This window comes from Mustela nivalis (genome assembly GCF_964662115.1).
Source record: "Mustela nivalis genome assembly, chromosome: 8".
In the NCBI taxonomy this organism is placed as follows: Eukaryota; Metazoa; Chordata; class Mammalia; order Carnivora; family Mustelidae; genus Mustela; species Mustela nivalis.
Genome location: NC_139027.1, coordinates 66887317 through 66911250, shown reverse-complemented (window position 1 = coordinate 66911250; position 23934 = coordinate 66887317). Strand labels below are relative to the sequence as shown.

Sequence of the window (23934 nt, the reverse complement as noted above, 5' to 3'; positions counted from 1 at the left end):
TTTTCTGTGTTTCACAGTTATCTGCCTTTGTCCTTTTTTTTTTTTTAAGGTTTTATTTATTTATTTATTTATTTATTTGACAGACAGAGATCACAAGCAGGCAGAGAAGCAGGCAGAGAGGGAGGCAGGCTCCCTGCTGAGCAGAGGGGCTCGACGCGGGGTTCGACGCGGGGCTCGACGCGGGGCTCGACGCGGGGCTCGACGCGGGGCTCGACGCGGGGCTCGACGCGGGGCTCGACGCGGGGCTCGACGCGCGGGGCTCGACGCGCGGGGCTCGACGCGGGGCTCGACCCCACAACCCTGGGTTCATGACCTGAGCCCAAGGCAGAGGCTTTAACCCACTGAGCCACCCAGGCGCCCCCCTTTGTGCTTCTTTTTAATTGCACTTTAAATGCTGGTCTCTCAGAGAAGGAGAATCCTCTGTCTCTGACCATTTCTTGCCTGCTCTCCCCTCGGTTCTCTTCATTTGAAACTTGCTTGTGGACCTCATCCTCTAATTTTCATTTTTTCCTCACCTAGTTTCCAAACTTGGTTATCTGAAAACTATCTTACTTTCGTCTTCCAACTTTCTGATTAATTTTGTTTTTGTTGTGGTGTTTTGTTTCTGCTTCATAGCTCTTCATGTTTTCTCTAGATCTCTCTGAGGGCATTTTCTGTGTGTGTGTGTGTGTGTGTGTGTGTGTGTGTGTGCGCCCTCGTGTTATCTTCTGCTTTTTTCATTGTTTCTGTTTCCTCGAAGTTCCTCCCCCCACCCCTTCCTTGCCTTTCCTTGTTTTTGGTTTGCTTATTTTGGTTCTTTGTTGTTATACTTTACTGACAATCATATTTTCAGTAACTTCCTCATAAATATGAACAGCCATGAACAAACAGACTTTTAAGGAAATTCTCCAACATGTAATTATAACTGTTGGCTGGAGGAATGGTGGAGAAACAGGGAGAGGTGGCCTTTTTGTTGGCAAACCTCCAAAATGTTAAATCTGTAGGTCTTGCCTTCTGTTTTTCCTGGTGCCTCCAGTTCCGGACACTTCTGTGGTGGAGTCAGGAGGAAAGATGACTTGCTGCTCCTCGTTTTAGGTTCTGCAGTCACTTACGCAGAAGCTATCTTTTGTTTTTCTGTGTAGTTACTTATCCCACATCTGCTTTCCTTTGAATGTACTGAAATCTCTTGCTCAGGTTATAGTTCTGTATCAGCTGGAACTGTTTCAGCTGCAAGTTAATAGAAAGCCAGACTTAGAATAGAGAGACCAAACAGGGGTTCATTTTTCTCAGTAACAAGAAGTCTGGGGGTCGATGCTTACTGGGCTTGGTTCAGTAGCTCTGTGGTGTCCGGGTCAATGTCTCTGTGATTCTCTCAGCCTTTCCTTCGTGGTCAAAAAAAGGGAAAGTGCAGCTGCACAGAATATCCATAATTAAGGCCTGAAGAAAGCAAGGAGGGATAATGGTTGCGTTGCTTTCCCCGAACTTGCCCAAACAGACATCTGCGAGTGTTTCACTGCCTTGCATATGGTCATATAAATACTCTTTGCTACAAAGAAGACGGGGAAATTGGTTTGGCATATTGATTCCCTGAACAAAATTAGTGTCCTCTGGGCCAGGAAGAAGGGGCAGGTAATGGGTAATAATAGATAAGCCATGAATGATGTCTGCTACCTTTTTTTGCATTTTGATGCTATCATTTTAATGGGGTTTCAGGTAAAAGGAGATAAGCATACCACGTTTAATTGCACTGTGAAGATTAAGTGAGAAAATCCACGTAAAGCACTTAGCACAGAGCCTGGCGCAGAAAGTAATAAATAAACATTTGCTATGGTTATGGGACCGTGATTCTCCATCTTTGCACTTGTTTTAGTGGCAGTTGGACTGGCCAGGTGGAAATGCCACTAGGCTCTTGGATATATGGGTCATCCCTGCAGAGAACCTGGGCTAGAGAAATAAATTTGGTTGTCATCACTGTTTGGGTAGTGTTTGAAGTTCTGTGCATGGATGGGATTATCCAGGGAGAGCTTTTGTGATGACAAGCAAGCAGGAAGCACACATCAGAGAATGTAAATCAAGCTTAACCAACATGATAAATTGGGATGTCATTACAAATAAAGATATTTAGATTGTGGAGAGTGAATTTATTCTTCTAGCAGCTACTTTGTGTCATATATTGTTTAAAGTACTGAATTATCCAAAAATTAACCGCATTGAGAGATGTTACAGAAATAAGTGGTAAGGTCAGACCCCATGTGCTATATTTATAGTTATATAAATATGGCCTTATTTTCATCCTGTTATTAAAAAAAAACTTTACTTACTTAAGAATGCTATGACATCGGGCGCCTGGGTGGCTCAGTGGGTTAAGCCGCTGCCTTCGGCTCGGGTCATGATCTCAGGGTCCTGGGATCGAGTCCCGCGTCGGGCTCTCTGCTCAGCAGGGAGTCTGCTTCCTTCTCTCTCTCTCTCTGCCTGCCTCTCTGCCTACTTGTGATCTCTCTGTCAAATAAATAAATAAAATCTTTAAAAAAAAAAAAAAAAAAAAAAAAGAATGCTATGACATCAAAAATCAGAATTAAATTGTCTTCATAAACACAGGTGTGTTTTCTTCCTAAGTTATTGAAATGTGGAGTTCAATGGGGACCATCATTTGGAGGTGGTCTGGCTGGGACTAGAGCAGCTGTGCTCTCTTCTTGCAAAGGAACCAGCAGCGTCCCAGGACCAGCTACAGATCTCCGTGCTTCCTTCCCCTTCTGTGTTTCATTTTCTCAGAAGCAATGACTGATGACTTTCTTCTGCAAATTGCACTGTGTGATTCCAATTGTGGTGGTAAGATCTGCCAACATTTTTTGATGTGCAGAAGCCATTTGAGTCTTTTGTTTTAGAAAACCTGTTCCCCCCCCCCCCCCAAATTCAACAAAAATATATTTACTATTTCTTGGTAATCATCTTTTGACTAAATCTATCCAAAAAATATTTTTCTTTGAAACTAAGTGGTAATTCTGAAAACACACACACACACACACACACAAACAACACAAAAAACTAAAAACATTTGCATTTGGAGACATTGAGCCAAATTCTAAAATTAAAATTCCATCTTGATTGGTACATATTTTTAAAACCATATGTCCTGTATCTGTACTCTGCACTTGTAAGCATCGCTGATGGGCTGGAGTATGTACTCTAGATAGCGATCAAACGCTCTGTGGCCCGGACAACGGTGTCACAGCACAGGGAGTGCTTGAAGGTGGGGAGGGTATTTAGACTGGAGAAAAGAATACTTGAAAGAATTGTGATCGTTTACTTCAAGTATTTGGAGGGCTGATATGTGGGTAAAGATGAATGTTCTCTATTGTTCCAGAGGGTGAGAATTTTGGGTATAGCAATGGATGAATTTGTGTATTTCAGTTCACCTTGACAAAGAATTTTCCCATAAAGACATCTAATATATCTAATGGAATTTTAGACATGACTAGGAGAGGTCTGCATACTATATCCTGGGGTCAGATTTGGCCCACTGCCTGTTTTGTAAATAAAGGCTTTTGGGAGCACAGCCACGCCCATCCATTCGCCTTTGCTCTGCTGTTGCTTTTGTGTTAATGTGGCAGAGTTAGCAATTGAAAGAGACCAGATGACCACAAAGCCTCAAGTATTTACTATCTGTCCCCTTAGGGAAAGAATCTGCCAGCCTGTGGTTGAGATAGCAGACTGGTCAGGGATGTTGTGGAAGATCTTATTGGGTGGTAAGTTAGTGGAGGTGACCTTCTAGATCCTGCCCAGCTAAGGTTCTGTGGCTGTCTACAAAGCTGATAATGTACATGAATTTAAAATGTGTTCATAGTTTAAGAGTTAAAAGTAGAATAGGGGTGGATTCACTGAAATCATTCTGTTTATCTCTTCCACAGATATTTAGCATTTGTGTGAGATGGCCAATTTTAACAGCCTTCTGCTCTGAGAAATGCCATTGTTTTGAACTTCTAGTTGTTACAGCAGTAGATTGGAATAGGTTTTGTAAACAATTAGGTAGTGTCCAATTCAAAGTTACTTAAAATTTTTGAAAATAACTTTTCTCTGGCAGACCTTTAGTGGTGTGAATTTCTATGGAATCAGAATTGCTAGTTTTTCCTAACCTTTTCATCAGGGGATCTCAAAGCATTGAGCTAACACTTTTATGCCCTCCCTATCCATCAGTATTTCTTTTCTTTTCTTTTTTTTTTTAAAGATTTTTATTTATTTATTTGACAGACAGAGATCACAAGTAGGCAGAGAAGCAGGCAGAGAGAGAGGAGGACGCAAGCTCCCTGCGGAGCAGAGAGCCCAGGACCCTGGGATCATGACCCGAGCTGAAGGCAGAGACTTTAACCCGCTGAGCCACCCAGGCGCCCCTCCATCAGTATTTCTTATATGAGCACATGGGATTGTTAAGGAAATTCCTTTGGATGTTCTGTATGAGTGTGTGTGTGTGTGTGTGTGTGTGTGTTTTCCAATCAATGTTCTACTGAAATACAGAAGACTTGGACATTTTTTAGGGCAAAAATTAATTGAGAAGGTGTAATTTTGGAAAAAATTTTCGTGTGACGTGATGATATAAATCATTCCAATGAGAAATTAGAAATAAAAAATATCTATAGTGGAACTGGAGTTCTCACATCAGATTTTAGACCTGAGCCATTTATTTTCCTTTAGAATGTAACATCTTTATTAAAACTGCTCAAATTCATGGTTTTTGCTTTAAAAGTTTATATTTTAGATATGTGAATTTGGTAAGAATCATATTTAAGAGAAGCATAATGCAGCACTAATTAATTTTTTAAAGATTAATAGATTTTATTGTTAAGAGAATTTTAGGATTACAGAAAAATTAAGTACAGAAAGTAGAGTTCCCATCCGTCCCCTCACATCTGCCCCCCAACCCCACCCCTCTTTCCTTTATATTATAAAGATCATATGTTAGTGTAGCACATTTGTTACAATTGATGAGCCAATATTGATACACTGCTATTAACTAAAACTCATAGTTTACATTGGAGTTCCTTCTTTGTGTTGTATATTTTGTGGGGTTTTGACAAATTATAATGACATGTATCCACCATTGTAGTATGATACAGAACAGTCTACTCCACCTATTTATTCTTTCCTCCCCCTCCCTAACTGCTGCCAACCAGTCATGTTTTTACTGTCTCCACAGTTTTACTTTTTTCGTAATGTCATATAGTTGGAATCCCATAGTGTTCAGCCTTTTCAGATGGGCTTCTTTCACGTAGAAACATGCCTTTAAGATTCCTCCATGTCTTTTCCTGGATTGAGAGTTCCTTCGTTCTTTTGGGGTGTGTGTGTGTGTGTGTGTGTGTGGTCGTGGAATTTATTTCAAAAAACAGATTTTGGTTAGATGTATAGTCAATGTATACATTGAATTTTAAAAGTTACAGAAACAGTGACATTTTTAAAGCTTTTTTTTTAAAATGCTTTTTAAGAGAAATTTTAGGTGTATAATAAAATTGAGAAGAAGGCCTAATCATATCCCATATATGCCTTCCCCCACACATGCAGAACTTACCCAATTATCAGTATCACTCACCAAAATGGCACTTTTTTTTTTTTTTTAAACCAAGGATGAACCTGCATTGACACATTGTAACCACACAAGGTCCACAATTTACCTTGGGGTTCACTCTTGGTGCTGTACATTTTGTGGCTTTGGCTCATTTCCTTTTAGAGCTGAGTACTCCACTGTATGGATGTACCACAGTAAGTTTATCCATCTAGTTATTGAAAGACATCTTGGTTATGAGATTAATTACTTTTTAAAATATAAATAAAATAAATACACTTTAAAAATATTTATTGTCATACATTTTAAAGTTAACTTACGTATGAAAATGTGGGCATAAAATATTTTTTAAAAAGATACCTCAATTTTTTTAGCAGCTTGAAACCTGTTTCAGTGTACCCACTATAAAATAAATGTGTTAATTCTTTTTTTTAATTTGCAGGTTTACATGGTTGTTCCCAAAATTCAAGTGCTATAGAATCATATGGCCTAAAAGATGTAGGCCTTGCCTGTTTTTCCAAGATCATAGTCTTACACATTTTTACTTATGCGCATAAAACATGTATATATGTTAAAAATACATATGGTATAATCCTGTTATTATAAAAAAACCCATAACTATATATGCCCATATGGTTACATTCATCTCTTTATCATTTGCAAAGATGGAATCATGCTATACATATTATTCTGCAACTTTAAGCATTTCACGGTACTTTGTGGTACTTTGTGTTTTGTGGATAGCTTTTCTTAAAATCTGAAGTTTGGTTGACATACAGTGTTCCATTAGTTTCTGGTGTACATCGTAGTGATTTGACAAATCTATACTTATGCCCTGCTCACCACAAGTGTAGCTACTGTCTGTCATCATACAACACTGTTATAGTACCATGGGTATCTTTTCAGGGCAGTTAAGTGTCCTTTTAAATCCCTGCAGAGTATTCCACTGTATGGATCAATCATAATTTAATCATTCATCTACTGTTGGACCTTCATATTGTTGTAACTTTTTGCTACTACGAATCTTGTTACAGTGAGCATTCATATTTATGTATGCATTTCTTTTTCATTTATTCTGTAATTATTTATTTGGCTTCTTATGTGTCCCAGGGAGTTCCAGGTGCTGGCATTCATCAGTGAGCCAGAGATGACGTTCAATTTCTTGAGTGGGGAAACCCACGATAAATAAACAATAACTAAACTAGATACTTTCAGATAGAAGGGAGTAGTGGTGGTTTTCTGACTTCAGATGTGATGGCCAAGGAAGAGGCCATGGAGGTGACATCCCAGCTGAGAGCTGCATGGTGTAGAGGAGGCTGCCGGTTTGTGATTGAGCCTGGGGGTGTGTGGGGGGGTGGGGACAAGCAGCTGTGCACCTGGCAGGGCAGGGCAGTGGGAGCATCTGCCTGGTACAGGCGATGAGGATGCCTGTATGTAGGGAACCTGAAAATGAGAAAACCAGATAAAATTGGGTCACTTTTTATTACCACCCTGTGCCAGCAATTCTAACCAATAACACTAGGTCCCCCAATGACAACACGGACATTGTGTTCTTATTTCTATATCCCTGTAGTTTTGAAGTACTGATTCCTAGACATGAGTCAAACAAAGGTATGTGCTTTTTTTTTTTTTTTAAAGAATTTATTTATTTATTTATTTGACAGAGATCACAAGTAGGTAGAGAGGCAGGCAGAGAGAGAGGAGAAAGCAGGCTTCCTGCTGAGCAGAGAGCCCAATGCGGGGCTCAATCCCAGGACCCTGAGATCATGACCTGAGCCCAAGGCAGATGCCCAGGCACCCCTTTTCTTTTCTTTTTTAAATTTTTAATTTTTTAAATTACTTTTCAGTGTACTAGAATTCATTGTTTATGTACCACACCCAGTGCTCCTTGCAATATGTGCCCTGCACAATACCCACCACCAGGCTGGCCCAACTTACCACCCCTGAATCCATAGTCTTTCATGGAGCGCAGACATTTATTTATATTTTTAAAAAGATTTTATTTATTTAACAGTCAGAGATCCCAAGTAGGCAGGGAGGCAGGCAGAGAGAGAGGGGAGGAAGCAGGCTTCCTGCTGAGCAGAGAGCCTGATGTGGTGCTCCATCCCAGAACCCTGGGATTATGACCTGAACTGAAGGCAGAGGCTTAACCCACTGAGCCACATAGGCGCCCCAGGTGTGTGCTTTTTAAATGTAAATTGGTAGTTCACTTTCAATTATAAAAATTAAGTATTTTTCAGATAAATACTGAATAAACTAAGGACTCATGAATGAAAAAGTTTTGTTTTATGTACTTTTGTGAGTAAACAATTGTATAGATTTAAGAAATGGAAATGAAATAGTCATCCATAAACTCACTGTTTAAAAATAAATACAAACAATAAACACAGGTATTATTTTGATTAATAATGGAACTATTTGTTTCTCTTTTGCTGGGATATTAAAGTTAAGATCCTAGTGATTTTAGAAAATACTCATATTTAGGAAGTTATAGGACTGTTAGGCTTATCAGAATTCACATAATATTTTAACCCTATTAAGGTCCTGTTGGAACAGGCATTTCAGTCAATCATGTGGAGAAGGCATGCCTGCATGGGTGACGGGACTTACTTGCAGAATGGGGCCTCAAAAATTGTAATCAGTCAGGTCCCTTATTGGATTATAACTTTGGGAGATAATGTTTTTTTTAAGGTTTTATTCATTTATTTGACAGACAGAGATCACAAGTAGGCAGAGAGAGAGGGGGAAGCAGATTCCTTGCTTAACAGGAACAGAGAGCCCCATGTGGGGCTTAATCCCAAGACCCTGGGATCATGACCTGAGCAGAACGCAGAGGCTTAACCTACTGAGCCACACAGGTGCCCCTGGGAGATGATTTTTAACAGTTAAAATACTCTATCATGATAATGTTTTATCCAGCAGGCATTTAGTATGTGTCTTCCCATATTCCCCTGCTAGGTGCTGGGGGTACAAAGATGGTCGAATGTATTGTGACAAGTCCAGTCTATGAGGGAAAAAGAGGCAACGGGTTGATTCAGGCCACGGTGGGGCCTGGGAATGGAGTGAGGTGGGTGAGGGTGTGTGTGTGCACGGTGCAAGGGTGCCCCTCCTGCCTTGGGGAGGATTCCAGGCCGTGCCTCTCTTTTGGCCTCTTGGGCCACTGTTCTTTTCACTGACTTTTAGTCCCTCCACCATACCACGCTCTTGCACACTTGGGACTTCTGCAGGGGCTGCTCTGCCAGCCTGGAATTTTTATCTCCAAGCCTCTCTGATGATTCCCACCCACCCTGTTAGACCCTCTCAGCGCATGCTCTGCTTCTACATACTATGCTTCTGCATACTACAGCTGTTAGGGAGAATTACTTGCTTACTATCTACCATCTGTACCCCAAGAGAATGCTTTCAGCTGCTGTAAGGAACAGGAAACCTGATAAACAAGTGGCTCAGACAGAGAAGGGTTGGTTCTTCGCAGATGTGAAGGAGGCTGGAGACCAGAGCACGTTGGAGGTAATTGTCTTACTATCCGCATCAGCTGTTTGTTGTGAAGGATTCTCTTGATCTTTCCTTCTGGTTATAAAATGACTGCCCCCACTCCTAGTCTCACCCACATTCAAGGCTGAAGGAAGGGACAGCTCTGGGTCTATTGTTCATGTCTTGGAAGCAAACTTTCCCAGAAGCCTGCAGCACACTTTCTTGTTTGTGCTACTGGTCATCCGTACCTGTGACCAGCTTTTCCAGCACCTGGTGCAGAAGGTAAGTGTTTTGTGTTTTTTTATGAGATGGTCAGTCTGCTGCGGCTACAGGAGGAGACAGCAGCTTCGGAAAAAAGTATTATACTTGAGCTCTTTGAGATGGTGGAGTTGGCCTGCCACACAGGGTCACAGGGGAAAACACCAGCACGGTCAGGAGGGAGCAAAGGGAAGGTTAGGCTAGAGCCTGCGTCAGGGTTTCCAAGGGAAAGGCAAGACAGGGCGTGATGAACAGTTAAGGATTGTGTAGTTTGAAGGATTCCAGAGGGCTTTGGGTTTTAGTTGCTGGGTACCTGGCCCTGGATTCACAGGTGTGAGAGAGGAAGGGGTAGGGCTCTGGATTGTTTTGTTTGTGTATTAAAGGTATACTCAAGGCTGAACTCTGCTACTTGGAAGAATTGGTTAGTCCCCAGGAGAGGCAGTCTCCACTTTCCCCTCCGCCAGCCAGAAGGTTTTTTAAGACGTCAAAACATAATATACAGAAAGTTAAAAAAGTATGGATACACACACACACACACACACACACACTCTCATACAATACAGTGAGAAGGGATAATTATCATGTGTTGGGTTCACTGTTCAACAATGGCCATCACACCCCTCTAGGCTCCTTACAGGAAAGAATTGTATGTCCTGTTCTTCCTTGATTTCTCAGTGCCTAGCACGGTACCTGGTATGCTGCATGGTGACATGTATGTCAGGAAAAGAATGGAGAATAAGGACATTCCAGGAGAAAGGAATATTGAGCTGAAAGAGCCTCCATTGTGTGTTTTGGGGATTAGCAGAAATTGAAGCTAGCAAAGTGGTTTGGGGTTAAACTCTGAGAAACCTTGAATGTCATGGTAATTTGTCCTCTCCCTGTATTAGCACTGGGGAGTTGCTGGAGAGTGTCAGGCAAGGGAGTGACCATAGGATTTGGGGGTTAGCATAGTAAACGTGTTGGTACTGTGGTGTAGGAACTGGTGAGAGAGCGATTGGAGTCCGGGAGGCTCATTAACAGTATCTAACTGGGGTTTGTTATGGTAGAGTAAGGGTAATTTGGGGGAATTTGGAGAATGTCATTTTGAGGTCCTCATCTAGAACAGTAATCCTCCAAGTATGATCCGAGCCCCATAACATCAACACTATGTGGCAGTTTGTTAGAAATGGAAATTCATGCGCCGCCACTGAATCAGAATCCCCGGGGCGACTCCAGCAGTCTGTTGGAACAAGCCCTTCAGGTGACTCTCAAGCACCTAGTCTTTGAGAGCCACTACCTCGAGCCGCAGACACCTGAGATGAAGAGCTTGAGCATTTGGTCTGATGCAACCAGTCTGCATGGCAGAATCATCTGTGCAGCTTTTTTTTTTTTTTTTTTTTTTTAAATTGTCAGTGAGGTTGGGCCCCACATTGGAGCAATTAAATAAAAATCTCTGGGGGTGGGAACCAGACACTCGTCAATCTCTGTTGCTCCCCGAGGATTCTAGTGTGCAGCCAGGGCTGAGAACTAAACTTGCAGAACCCCTATTGATGAGAAACCTGAGGGCTGGAAATCCTCTTGCTCAAGGTCATAAAACAAGTTCAGGTGAGAGTGCTTTTCTTTCCTCTTTTCTTCCCCCATCTCTTCCCCCTTTTCTTCCCCTCCCTTCTTTCTTTCTAGAGCTCAAGAGTGGGTAGGGAGAGCAGAAGGAAAGGGAGGTGAGAATCTTAAGTAGACTCTGCATGCCTGGATCTTACAACCCTGAGATCATGGTGGGACCCAAATTCAAACATTCAGGTGCTTAACCAACTGAGCCACCCAGATGCCCCCAGAGTCCATTTTTAAAACTGTCTTCTCTGTGCGGTGATGGACACTATTCCCACTTTTTAATAAATTGCTTTTAGGAGACTGGTTTTTAAATCTGTCACAGTGACAAAGCTGCCAAATTATTGGAAAAAAAGTTTACAGACAGGTTTATAAAAAAATTATTTTCTCCTCTTAGCTAACATTACCTCACACTTGAGGAAATTACTCTTTCTATAAAGGTGTTGTAAAAATATTTTTTCAACATCAGTGAAAAGTAGTGTATAGATACTGGTAAATAGTGCTTTGTCATTTGTGTGTTCAGGTAACGAAAACGTGTTTGCAAACTCTAGGTGGAGCTCTTTGGTTTATATGTGTATTGTTCTAGTTATAATTTTGAGAGTCTTTGTTTCAGAAAAGGTGTTTGGGATTCTTCTTAAAAAGACGTTAAAAAATTAGTAAGTATTACAACATTTCTCAGTTCTCCTTTTCTTGTTTTAGAGCCACACTGATAAATGCTTACACTTCTGTTTCATTGCTTGCCCAAAGAATCCAAATCCAGAGCTCAGAGTCATTTTCAAATCTGTATTGTTACCTGTAGTATTTAATGAATGGGATGTTTTCCATGGTTTTTGTTTCTGATGATTCTGTGTTGAAATAGAATTGACGTAAGGTGGGATTCCTTTTGTCGGTGGAGAAAGACTGTGGTGAACACAGCTGTTGCTATAGTAACTTCTTCAGCTGTTTTTACCCCATTGTGTACAAAGGCGTGTTAACAACTACCTTCCTGTAACAAAAAGGAAATATTTTGCTGCCACTTCTTTTCTCTTACCCGTTAACTAGCTCAGTATTCTCCCTTCTGCTGGAAGTACGCTTGAAGCAAAATTTCTAGAATAGGCAGCGTGTTGTTTTGGGATGGTGCAACCTAGTGGTTGTGGTTTCTGGACCAGCAGCATCACCACTGGCATTACCTGGAAGCTTGTTAGAAACGCCTGTTCTTTGTTCCCACCTAAGACCTACCGAACCAGAAACCCTGTGGGTAGTGTCCGACCTATGTGAGCCCCTGGTATAAGGTATTTTGAAAAGATGAGAAAATTCCATACTCATTGATGCCTACTTCCAAAAACTCCTGTACAATTAGCTGTGCTCATTTAAGGTTCTCAAGTGCTTTTAAAATCACTTTGGGATTTTGTTAAAAGGCAGAATTCTTACCGAATAAGTTTGAGGTGGAGCCTGTGACTCTGTATTTCTAACAAGCTCCCAACTGATGTGTGTTTTTCTTGTCCATGGATTAGATTTTGAGTAGGGAGGACATTGACTAGGATATTGACTATACTCATGCCCACATATGGGAGTCATCTATGATTTATCAAGATCTACTTTTGGTTTAGTATGCCTAAAGTCATTGTGTTTTCCCTTATCCGTCACAGTGTGAAGAAGGTATTTCTAGAATATAACGCTGTCTTGTCTAAAGTGACTCACCCTTGTTAAATGCTACAAGAGGGTATTGTTTGCCAGAATCTGTCTCTGAGACCCTCTATGCTAAACAATAAGCATGCTGTGCATTGCATTATTTTTTTAATTGAGGAAACTCCTTCATTCATGGCATGATAAAGGTAGGGAGACAATTCTGAAGTTTGGTGTTTGTAGGCAAAAGAATCTCAACCAAAGAAAAGTGGTTTACAAGTGCTGGGAATCAGTCATTGCTCCATACTTACTGAGCCCCTGGCATGGGAAGCATTGCAACGGGCACTTAAGAAAAAAAATTTAAAAAGCTAAAGTGCTTGACCTTGGAGATGACAATCTACCTGAGGCAATAAAACCTATACATGTATAAGCTAATTACCAATATAGGGAACATTCTGTCAAATGGTAAAGAAGTGTGGTTGAACCTCAAAGACCAAAGGATAGCTATTGGCTGAGGAGGTTAAAAGTGGGGAATCTGGGCTCTGGGGGTGGGAAGAATTGGGATATTTAGAGGAGAATGAAAAAAGGGGGATTCCATAAAACACAAGGTGGCATGGGCCAAGGTGTGGCTTCCAGGAGTGAATCTTTGGTGTACATGGGGGCAGAGGAATAGCTCAGACCACAGAGGTTAGACTTCTTGTTTTGGGGACTTTGTGAAGGGGAGATAGAGCCTGATTGGTAAGGATTTAACTGCCAGACTTTGGAGTTTTGCCTTAAATTCCTTGTGTACCAAGGAGCTATTGAAGAAGGCTTTGGTGGGGGGCAGGGTGTGTGTGAATGACCCAGTCATGAAGACTTAGAAAAAGTCATTAAGGAAATGTTCAGGAAGAATTGAAATGGCAAAGACTGGAGGCAGAAACACTTTGGATTCCATTGGGTGGCCTTGGCAGTAGGCCAGAGAGAATGCTGCAGGAAATATGAGGAAGAGATTAGGCAAAGGAGCAATCTAAGCCAAAAATACAAGTGGGTTAAAAAGTTAAGATAAATTAATATAAGTGGCAACTAGGGATTTTGGGCCCCCATGTCTATCCTTTTGAGGTCCTCCTTTTGGCAAACAACCTATCTGACATGTAAACCTCTTGAAGACACTGTGCAGACTAGGTGGGTTAAGTAATATTGCCTTTCTGTATGGTTTGAGATTTATAGCTTATTATACTCAAATTTATCTTGTGGGTTTTATATCTCCTTTTATGGTGCTCTGCCTTACTTTGTGCTATGATGAGTATGTTTTTGCATCCTGCCAGTTACAAATTCCCAAGATGTTAGGTTGTACTTTGAAAGCAATCATATTAAAATTTTAAATCTAGAAGGAGCCTGAGAAGTGATCTAGTAGGACACACACATTCTGTCTTTCCTGGTCTTCTCTCTCTTGCACTTTAGAGACAGCAGAAGTCCTTTAGAACTTGAGGCAGAAGGAAACTGCACTTGAAAATAATGACTAGTATCACCAAGCCCTGTCCCTGATAAGATGCTTTACAAAGCTGTGTCTGATCTGATCACAGGTGCTTCAGGCTGGGGTGGGGGGTGTCTGTCTTGGTATGAGTAGAGCACTCTGAAGCAGAGTTTCAAAGAGTCTCCTTCCCTCTTCTACCCCAGGGGAAAGCCAATGCACTTGGACTGGGATATTCTGGCAGGAAATCTAGGTGGCTCCTTATTGACAATTAATGGCCAGTTGCAGATTAGCTCTCCAAAAATCCCTGGAACCCTTATAAGGGTTTTGAGTCAGTGAAGAAGATACAGTGCCTTACTACACCAAAGCATGCTAGTGTGAACTCTGTTTGCGGCTGTGCATTTTAGCTCAGAGAGTCACATAGCAAAATGGGAGCTTTAACCAGTGGTGTCTCATTTGTTTTATGTTTGTTTGTTTGTTTTTTAATGTGGGTGCAGTCTCCGTTCCAAGGAGACTCAAGGGTATTTTCTCTATGGCTGCGATAGTGCCTTGAGAGCGTCCAGAATATTATGTAAAATCTTCCATACATGATAGGAGGCACTGATGCTTGCCTGTTTCCTGTAGGTAAGTGTATGTTCATTCCATGATGTTTCTATTGTTGTATCAACCAGGGAGAGGATGGAACTCTGGATACAAAGCTGAGTCATGGAGTCTCTGCCCTCAAAGGCTCAGGGAAGATGGACAAAGGAACAAAGAAGATGTATATAGGATGAAGCAAGACGAGAATTTGACCCCAAAGGGTCCTGGGGGCTGTGTACAGGACTTCACCCTTCTCAGAAACTGAGACCCTCCTGCTTCCCTTGTCACTTCTATATGCTGAGGTCACAGCATTCTGGTACTTTGGTATTTTATTGCTCAAACATGTCCTCATCTCCAGATTGGCTGATACTTCTGTCCTTGTGACATCTGCCCAACGCCGAGCTAGGGAATCTCGGACGGTGGGCTGGGCCAAGTGCCTGAGTTAGATGCCTGAGTGGCACTGAGTTCTCACCAGCAAAGTCGGTAGGCTGCCTCACTTCTCACCTTGAGGTGTTCTGGAACCACAGACCCGCGGGATTTTTACAGCAGTTTGGCTTTTGTACTTCTGCCTTTCATCCCACCTCTTTGTTCTATTTCTTAGTTGGACATTGATCAACCCCGTATCCATTATAATGTGAAGCTGACAAACAGCTCACAGGCAGGGAAGGGCAGTGGCCCCTCTTGATAAAGGATCCCCCCACCTTTTTTAAATGCTTCCAACAGCTTTCATTTGTTGTAGCCATCACAAAAGCTAGAAGGCAGTCCTTAGGTCCCTTCCTCATTACTACATCTGTTGTCTTTCTGCTTCCAGCTTTCGCTGAACATAAAAATATATCCAATATATCACCACTCCTTTCACCAATCCTTGTTATATTTAGTTAAAATGTTTTTGGGCCTTGATTCAGGTGTCCAGCACCTCCATTATTTCTCCCAGCTCATCAACTGGCAAATTTGACAAAGCTTTTTCTATTATCATTGTCCAAGTAATTGATGACCATATTGAACAGGATAAGGCCCAGTAACATGATTGAGAACCTTCTCTTTCATGCATATAGACAACTATGTAAAAACATAATATGTACTTATTTTGAGCATTAGATTATAAATATTTTCAAATGAATAGGAAGTGAGGGAATAGCATAATGAACACCTACCTCTAGATTTTGTAATTGTAAGGTCTTTCTGATTCCTGTCAAAAAATACTAATTTTTCTTTTTTTCTTGATTTGGATAAACCAGCTGTGAAGGATACTTGAGGGACTATTGGGAGACATTTGAATATGGCCTGGGAACAAAAGAACATTAAGGAATTGATGTTAAATTTGTTAGTTGTGATATTAACATCATGATTATATAGGAAAGGGCTTTGTTTTTCAGAGCTGTATAGTGAAGTATTTGGAGTATAAGTGTTGTGATGTCTGTAACTTTATTTATAATGCTTCAGACTGTCATGAGGAAGTCTGTGGGGAGAGAGTTGTGTAGGGGATACCTAAAGAGAAAGTAATGGCTAATGGTCTGTTGTCATTCTGTACGGATATACTTGTTTTGGGTCTGGAATATTTTGGTAAGTTCTTAATAACAAGCCAATTTTTAAAAAAGATTTATTTATTTTAGAAAGAGTATGTGTGGGGGAGGTGGGACAGGCAGAAGAAGAGAGCGTCTTAAGCAGACTCTGCATTGAGCATGGAGCTCAATGGGGTCAATTTCACGACCCTGAGACCTCAACCTGGGTCGAAACCAAGAGTTGGACACTTACCCGACTGGGAGGCCTGGGTGCCCCACAAGCTAATTTAAAAAAATTTACCATAATATATGCAAACCAGAAACTCTTCTCCTGGTTCCTTTACCATCCCAGGGCCTCACACCATCCCATCTCCCCACGCCTAGTGTTACTGTAATTCAGAATAAAGTGTTTCTATATTTTGGTATAGACCTCTCAAAATGTGTACTTTGCTGTTGGCTCTATGCCAACAGACATGCCCCAGACAAAACCACTGTGTCAAATCTGTTACACCAAAATATTCAATAAAGGAAAAAGGCAACATGAATGGTGAATTAGGGGCCATAAAAAGTAATGGGATATTACCAAGGGAAGCATTAATAATATAACTTTACACATATTACTAGAATAATATTTAGACAGGTGTAATAGAATCAATTATTATATATCTGCAGTTATTTAAAAATACATATGGTAATTGTTGAATTAAAGTAAGAAATTCCATTTAATAAAGAAGAACTGAAAATGAATATAAAACATCTCTTGGGAAATGTAACATGGATAATAAGACATCAGTACTAGAGAATATGATTATTATAGATAATACATTGGTTGTGGTATGACTGTATTTATAACCATTAGAAGTAAAAGTTTAAGTATTGGAGTTTTCTGGAGAGCTAGGGATGACAAAGGCAAAATTTGTATTGCACGGATTCAATGAAATGGCATATAAAGTGGGCAACCAAGGTGAAACATGGGTTTCACTTTATTTTTGGCACCAGTTTCCATGCCTTTAAACCTGGTGGGATTTGTAAAATTGATTTTATTGCCAAAAGAGCCAATTAGGGATGTTAGAGGTAGTGTGTTGTTGTTGGTGGTTTTTTTTTTGTTGTTGTTGTTTTTACCTACACATTTTCGATGTTCTTCTTTGTAGACTACTAAAGTGTATTACATTCATCCATTTACCTCACGCCCCCCCCCAAGTTGAAACTGTTTTATAGATGTTAACCTTTTCTGGACCACTTCAGTCGGAAATGTCAGCAATGACTGTTCCAGGGCCAATTAACATGTGTAGTGTCATTTGTGCTAATGCCAAATGGTCACTGTGTTCTTGAGTTCTTCAGTCCTTCTATGGTATTCTCGACTTGTTGGGTCTGCCTGGCTTTTACTAGTTTCTGTAAAATTGTGGTCATGCCCATGAGAGCCTTTCCCTTCTCTCTCCAACCTTCCATTTCTTTCTCTCTCTTTCTCTCTCTCTTTTTCTTATTTATTTGACAGAGTGTGATCAAGCATGCATACAAGCAGGGGGAGTGGCAGGCAGAGGGAGAGAGAGAAGCAGGCTCCCCGCTGAGTAGGGAGCCTGATGTGGGACTCAATCCCAGGACCCCAGGATCATGACCTGAGTTGAAGGCAGACATTTAACCCCCTGAGGTACCACCCCTGCCCCTCCCTCCAGTCTTCCATTTCTAAAATATGGGCATCACTGACCTAAACAAACACTTACTTTTATCTGGCCGTTATATCAGAAAAATTACTAGAAAAATTCAACCTCTAGGATTTTGACTTCAAACTAGCTGTAGTCTACCAGTTATATCTGTGTTACCCTAGACATTTTTTAAAAAAGATTTTATTTATTCATCTGACTGAGTGAGAGATCACAAGTAGGCAGAGCAGCAAGTGGGGGTGGAGGGGTGGGGAAGCAGGTTCCCTGCTCAGCAGAGAGCCCGATGTGGGGCTCAATCCCAGGACCCTGAGATTACGACCTGCGCCAAAGGCAGAGGCTTAACCCACTGAGCCACACAGGAGCCCCACTCTAGACATTTTTTTACAAACAGTTCATAGGAAAGGCCCACAAAAGTTAATAGTTTTTTCTTACCTAAGGAAAACTCTGCCTTGTGTGTTTTTAATTTTGTTTTGTTTTGTTTTTAAAGATTTTATTTATTTGACAGACAGAGATCACAAGTGGACAGAGAGTCAGGCCCAGAGAGAAGGAGAAGAAGGCTCCCTGCAGAGCAGAGAGCCCGATGCAGGGCTCAATCCCAGGACCCTGGGATCATGAGCCGAGGGCAGAGGCCCCCAATCCACTGAGCCACCCAGGTGCCCTGATTTTTTTTTTTATTTAAAAAAATGACCTTGTTTTAAAAGCGAAATAGTGCTAAAAGTAACAAACTGTAGCCTTCCCTCTCCAAGCCATTCCATCCTGCTCCTCAGCAATAGTTTTAATGATTTCTTTGGGTGTTCCTTTGAATTTCTAAATAATACCCTTCAAGTATACTTAGTATAAAGTACATAGATCTCTGTTGACTTTCTCCTATGCTAGATGAATCTATTGATGTTTTATTATGATCGATGAGGATGTAACTCTGTTACACTGCTTATACCACACTTAGCTTTCCTCATCCCCCTAGTGTGTCTGTATCTGACTTTGGATTGTATGAATTAGCAGTCAGTTTTTATATTCTGAGATCTCCAGGTTACTGCTAGGTGAGTTGTCTGCTCTCCAAGAATATACTTGGGAGCGCTTAGAGGCCATCCTTGCAGGTGCCTGTAACTTGCCTCCCTTTTCCTTTTCTCTTTCTTTCTCTCTCCCTTCCTTTCTTGATGTATTTGTTTTAGAGAGTGAGTGCAGGACCAAGTGAGAGTGCGGCAGGGGAAGGGGCAGAAGGAGAGGGAGAATCTCAAGCAGACTCCACACTGAGCCTAGAGCCCATTGTGGGTTCCATCTCCTGACCTTGAGATCATGATCTGAGCTGAAATAGAGTTGCTCAACCGACTGAGACACCTAGGCACCTCTTTTCCTTTCTAAAGCCTGGGAGGGGGTACAACTGTTCTTCATTCTCCTAAGAAGCCCCAGGAAGGAATCGGGCTCCAGTTTTTGTCTCCTTTTTATAATTTGGTGATACTTAATGATATTTTATTGTCCATTATATGCAATTGGCAAACTTTGACCCCTGGATCTAGTTAACATTTTATTTAAAACACTTTTTAAAGATTTTATTCTAGAGAGGGAGAGAGCAAGAGAGCACACACAAGTCGGGGGAGTAGAAGTGGTAGAGAGAGAATCTGCAGCAGATTCCATGCTGAGGGCAGAGACCAACACGGTACTTGATCTCAGGATCCCGAAATCATGAGCTGAAATCAAGAGTCAGATGCCTCACTGACTGAGCCACCTATGTGCTCCCAAAACACTTTTGGCCATAGACCAGACATAATCTCTTTGATGGTTGGAAGCCTATTCACATCTCTCCCTAGATTTTGAAAATTCTTGAGAGCAGGGATTCCGAATAGGGGATTTGGGAAGGGCAGTTTAAGATTTGAATAAGCCACAGAAGGGAGGGTACATCTTTTATATTCTTGGTCTCTTGATTTTGTCTAAAGTTCCTGAACTCCTTGGATGGCACATAGTTACGCAGTCATGGTCTACCTCTGACTGCTGCTCTTCCTGTAGCTGGTTAGTGAGGGGAGTGGAATAGTTACATGAGGCGGAGTATGCTGGCTTTGAAGGTTATGGGTGGGTCTTGTATTCCCAAGGTTTCCTGCTGGCTTTTTTCCTTCATGTCTGCTCTGTACCAGCCCCAAATAGGGACCCTTTCAGTACCACAAAACTACTTAAAAGAACTATAAGACACAGGAGCTCAGTTTTCAGTCACAAGTGTCCTCGCACTGAAGATAGCAATTAGACTAGGAAATACTGGGGCGCATGGGTGGCTCAGTTGGTTGGGCAGCTGCTTTGGCTCAGGTCATGGCCCTGGACTCCTGGGGTCGAGCCCTGCATCAGGCTCCCAGCTCCACAGGGAGTCTGCTTCTCCTTCTGACTTTCTCCCCTCTCATGTTCTCTCATACACTCTCTCTCTCAAATAAATAAATGAAATCTAAAACAAAAAGAAAATCCTGTCGAAGGATGAGTTGATGGTTTCCTATCTCTTGAGAGTTTTCATTTCTGGTGACTGAATGTACAAAAAATAAGTAACTTTAGCTACCAGGAATTTTTCTTTGCATAAATTGAGCAGACTCTCTTGGTGTCACTTGTGGTTATGTAAGAATCGCAATGTGTTAGTGGTTGCTAAATACGTAATTACCCTGCTGGAGAGCAACAGTGTAGTTTCTTTGTTTGTGAAGGTCAGTTTTCATGAGTTAGGATAATTATAAACAAAATTAACGGGGGGACTTAATTTTATTTCATGTAAGAGAATTCTTCACCCCTTAAGTTAGTGATTCTAAAAATCTGAATTGGAAAATTTAATAATAGACTAAGTAGATCTAAGCTTCTTTGGAAGTTAGACTTGTCAATTCTATTTTTGGTTTCTTAGGAAACAAGTTAAAAACAGCTTTTTAGGCCTTAATACATTTCTAATTACATTTCTTCTCTTTTGAGAAGCTTGTTTTTCTTTAAAAAGGTGTTGAGTTCTTTGTACTAATAGGTTTTAAAAATTCATATTTCCTCCAACCGTCCTTTTTAAAAATACATGCGAAGGGATAACACAAAAGTCCTGCTTTAATTAAGGCTTTTCACACTGATGTTTTTGACTATGATCATGTGCTTTTATTTGTGAAAACATTTGTAGCAATGGCAGTGATGGGCTGGGTTAAATTTCTTTCATCTCCAAATCCACGACACCCGACAGTGTGTATAACCCATGATGGTGAATGGGTGTGGAGACCAAGACCGCTTCCACTCCTGGCCTAGGAACCATGAGCCAGAATGGGGAGGGGGTGGGGAACTGCACTGCAGTCAGCCCTCAGCTCATCTGTCTGTAGGTGGTAGCTCATGGACCTGGCATGTCGCAAGGCTTACATATTACCTTGATTGATGTCTACTAAGTTGCTCACTTCCTTTCCAAACACTTGGAGATGAAAAGTGGAAGGAAAAGGGTAATTTTCAGTTGAGTTGCTGTCTCTTTTGGGAGTGTGAATGGAGGGAAATGGTGCAAATTCTTAGCCTGTCTGCCATTGTGACTCCATGTCTTTGACATTGGCCAAGTGGTGGTCACTATTGGTTCTTCAGCTGCTCTCATCAAGTTCCAGGTAGATCGTTAATGTCCCTGACAATCTCTAGAGGCATGACAAGTACAATTCACTTTTCTATCACCTTTTCCCCGTTGCCCATGTACCTGTTCTGTTGGTCATCTTCTTGGTCCTCCAATACTGCAAGGTTGGAGGGTCCCCATCTTCACAAGGTTATCCCCTTGTCGTTCAGTGCCCCATTCAAGCACCCCTCCTCAGAGAGATTTGTGGGACACTTTATCTGAGTAGGCCTGGTGTCACTCTCTGTCACCCTAGCCTTATTTTTACCACAGCACTACTGCCATTGGGTATTTTCGTGTTTTTCTCTATCTCCTTCCAGAATCTTAGCTCCGTGAGAATTGAGTCTGTATTTGGGCTGGGTCAATGGTATATCCCCATCATCAAGGGAAGGGATTCAGCCTTTTTTTTTTTTTTTCCCCCTGTGAAGATCCAGATAACATGTATTTAAGGCTTCATCGGCCAAATAGTCTCTATCACAACTTCTCAGCTTTTTTCTCATAGTTCAAAAGCAGCCATACATGATAGGTAAGCAAATGAATGAAGTTGTGTTCTGATAAAGCTTTATGAACAGTGAAATCTGAATTTCATGTAATTTTTATGTGTCATGATTATTAGTCTTTTTTCTTAACCTTTTTTTTTTTAAAGTTTATTTATTTATTTGACAGAGATCACAAGTAGGTAGAGAGAGGGGGAAGGAGGCTCCCTGCTGAGCAGAAAGCCTGATTCAGGGCTCAATCTGAGGACCCTGGGATCATGACCTGAGCTGAAGGCTGAGGCCTTAACCCACTGAGCCACCCAGGCATCCCTTAACCTTTTTTTATTGGGATAGCTTTATGTACTTATTTTTTAATATATGCTCTAATAAAATTGTCAAAATAAGCACTTGGTTTCCAATATAATACATATTTTTAAATTTTACTATAGTTAACATATACTGTTATATTAGTTTTTGATGTACAATATAGTTATTCAACAATTCTGTAAATTTCTTCATTCTCGTCATGAAAGGTATACTCTTAATCCCCATCACCTATTTCATCCCCCACTCACCTCCCCTCAGGAATGATCATTTTGTTCTTCGTAGTCAAGAGTCTGTTTATTGGCTTATCTCTTTTTAAAAAATTTATTTATTTATAAATTTTTTATTTTTTATAAACATATATTTTTATCCCCCGGGGTACAGGTTTGTGAATCTCCAGGTTTACACACTTCACAGCACTCACCATAGCACATACCCTCTCCAGTGTCCATAACCCCACCCCCATTCTTCCAACTCCCCTCACGCCAGCAACCCTCAGTTTGTTTTGTGAGATTAAGAGTCACTTATGGTTTGTCTGGCTTATCTCTCTCTTTTTTTTTCTCCTTTGTTCATTTGCTTGATTTCTTAAATTCCACATAGAAGTCAAATCACATAGTGTTTTGTCTTTCTCTGATAGCATTAGATCCATCCTTGTTGTTGGAAATGGCAAGATTTCATTCTTTTATATCCCTGAGTAATAGTCTGTTATAAAGTGTGTGTGTGTGTGTGTGTGTGTGTGAGAGAGAGAGAGAGAGAGAGAGAGAGAGAGATACCACCTCTTTGTTCATCTATCAATGGGTGCTTGGGCTACTTTCATAATTTGGCTATTATAAATAATGCTGTAGCCTTAACCTTTTTAATTTGTGAAAACCATTCTTGCTTGTGGGCTAGATACAAACATGGCAGGTCAGATCTTGTCCTCAAGCTGTAGTTTCCTGACCCCTGATGAAGAACATTGATTAGCCAACACTTATTACAGTTTATTATAATGAATGGATTAGTAAAGTAGAATGAAAGGGAGGAATTTTTACATGAAGAAATCAATATATGTACTCCAAAAAAATAGATTGTGAAAATATTCTTGTAAATTAATTCTGAATAAATACATAGTTCTAGAAGGATAAGAATAATATCCACTCTTTCAATGTCCTGGATTTGGCCTGGCTAATAGAATACATGTTGTGAATTATCTTAGTCAGTTTAGACATGCATGACTCTTGTGTTCTTTCTGGTGAGTAATGATAGCTATCAGAGGGCTGGTATGGTTAATTATTCTCACAGACTTACCGTCAGTAATAATAACAGCAGGTTTTGGGCAAAATTTAGGCACACATACAGGTTTTTATTGAGCAGTCATCAGCAAGTAGCCCAAAGCAGTTCATTCAAACTTTCTGTAAACCCGGTGGAGTTTCAGTGCCCTGTTCTTGTAAGTGCTTTGGCTTTAGGTCATATGCAAAGTTTATTAAAGACGGACATTACATTCTCAGAGGAAGAAAATAAAATCATGCCGTCACTACTCCTCTGAAACTAGTAATTCATAGGAAACTAGTAATTCATAGTAATTCGACAGGAATCAAACCCTTCCTGTTGTCCCTAATAGGGCATGCTATAAGTCACTGTTTTATACTGTATTTGTGCAAAGCTAGAGGAGTGTTTCTAAGCCATATGAGCTAATCCACATACTTGGAATACTTTTAATTTTGCCAATGATAATTAATTTTGAACATTTGTCATGCCAATGAACAAGTCATCAATTCACCAGTAAAAACTTGTTTTTGATAAAAGAGCAGCTAGGTAGCAAAGTGTCATTCGTTGGTATGAACAGTCGAAGGATTTGTAGAAGCTGCCTCAAGAATGTTGTCTTTTTTATAACATCAACTGACCGCTCTGGACTATGATTCTTGATAGCAA

General features: G+C 40.8%; 1 protein-coding gene and 1 long non-coding RNA gene across 5 annotated transcripts in view; both read left to right on the top strand.

The window, feature by feature from the left end:
- ACYP2 (acylphosphatase 2) overlaps positions 1-23934 on the top strand; it is a 185017-nt gene that overhangs the window by 25156 nt on the left and 135927 nt on the right. The window lies entirely within an intron of this gene.
- Positions 11286-16404, top strand: LOC309870976. Its single transcript, XR_014314917.1, has 2 exons — positions 11286-11502; positions 14573-16404. It is a non-coding gene; the product is annotated as an uncharacterized lncRNA (long non-coding RNA).